Below are 2,135 nucleotides of genomic sequence, written 5' to 3' on the forward strand. Positions count from 1 at the left end.
GTCTGTCATCTGGGGGCTGGGCTCAATTCAGACAGCTGGAATGGGTATGTCTCACTTTCCATAGGGACTGCTCTTCAGCTTTTCACAACGTGACTTCATGCTCACTAGTCACACAAATCTTGTGTTCCTTGGCCAAAGCAAGCCTCTAACAATTCTCCCTACTCAAGAGAAAGAAAATAAATCATCTTGGTAAGAGCAGCAGCAAATTTCATTACTAAGTGGTATCATTTTTTTTTAAAGGAGAAAATTCTGAGGTGAGTGGATTGCCTGAGCCTGTGGGTTCGAGAACCACCTGGGCAACTTGGCAAGACCTCATCTCTACAATAAATAAATAAATAAATTAGCCGGGCGTGATAGCGTGGGCCTGTAGTTCCAGCTACTTGGAAGGCTGAGGAGGAAGGATTGCCAGAGCCCAGCAGGTCGAGGCTGCCGTGGCCAGGAGCATGTCACTGCCCTCCAGCCTGGGCGACAGAGTGAGATTCCAACTCAAAAAAATAAAAAAATAAAAAAAGGAGAAAATTATGTGACCAGTTTTGCAAACAATCTACCACACCACTCTTAGCTCAGTTTCTACCAGATTACATGTCACTCAACATTTTACACATCTCCATCCAGACAGGCCAATCTGGTAACACCAAGCAGCAAGATTAGTATGTGATTTCAATGGGTTGTTATGCCCTATATATGTAGTGAGAAGTATCATAGGCATCGAGAGAGATACTGTCTCTTCAGTTAATCCAAAGAGACAAATTATAAACAGCAAGCTCAGAGAGCAATGAAAGTAATCTTTAGCTGAGCACAGAGACTGCACTTTGATGTCAAAAACACATAGAATGGAGACCAAAAACTTAAGATCCTTAGAATCTCACAGTTTATGGCCAGGTACATTTTTCAGTTGATGAGTATGTGCTTATGTAGGGATAGCTGAAAAATTTGGAGCCAAAGAAGTGAAATGCTATCCTTCCTAGACTCTCTGGCTTTCTCAAATCTATTGTACAAATCCCAATTTAATTGACTCTATGCCCACTTTAGTTATGATAAACTACTGTTTCATAAATATAATATAACATATCATGTAATATTGTCATATATTACTTAAACATAAACTTAATTATACATCATTTAATTTCAGAAAGCATTTATAATAGCTTTTACCAATCAAGTGATCAATTTTCATAGCATTAAAATATCTGTGTACGTGATTTTAAAATCATTTTTCTTAAATAACTTATATTGATTTAGATTACCTATAAAATAAGATGTATGCTATTAAAATTTTCAACCTGAAGTAGTCACTATATTTTATAACACCTAAAGAAGACATTAAACTTCAAGGAAAAGATTTTTGATGCTATCATGCATTCCAATTTTTAGAAAATCATGATTTTAAAGTTGAAAGAAAGTATATGTTGATCAGGACCCTACATTATGTTAATGACACCAAAACATGACACATTTCGTGTATTATATTTAAATACTAGCTTCTGAATATGTTCCTTTTTTTTCTCAAGTACACAAAATTGAATATTACTGCATATAATTTCCTTTAGAGGAAAGAAATGCTATACTATTAGGTAACTCTCCAAGTACTTTAGACTGAATTTGCCTTCAGGATTAGCAGGCTTTAGTTATTTGTGAAATAATCTAAGATTGTGGATAAAACAAAAGTGATTAGAGCAAAGACAGAAGAGATGGAGAAAAAAATAAAAGGAAGAGAAAGAGATGAAAGAATAAAGGGATGGAGAAGGGGAAAAAAGAAAGCTTTCCATGACTGCCAATTAAGTGAAATTCTATTTAAAATACTGAAAGATTCAGGAAAGCATATTTTGTTACTAATATTGTATCTTGTCTTTATAATGACAAAACATAATGGGCCAATATGGGCAATTATTCAAATAAAAAGGATAAATAAATACATTATATTTATTAGCACCAAATAAATATCTCAAGATTGCAATTTGATAGATAACACATGCTATTCTCATTTCTTTACATCTTAATTTAAGATAAACTAAATTGAAAAACATATCAAGAAAATATTAATAAATCCCAATAAAGTCAGGCTCCGTGGTTCAGCCTGTAATCCCGCACCTTGGGAGGCTGAGGTGAGTGAATTGCCAGGGCCCGTGGGTTCA

This window comes from Carlito syrichta, unplaced genomic scaffold (genome assembly GCF_000164805.1).
Source record: "Carlito syrichta isolate Samal-C Ts95f unplaced genomic scaffold, Tarsius_syrichta-2.0.1 Scaffold91573, whole genome shotgun sequence".
Taxonomy (NCBI): domain Eukaryota; kingdom Metazoa; phylum Chordata; class Mammalia; order Primates; family Tarsiidae; genus Carlito; species Carlito syrichta.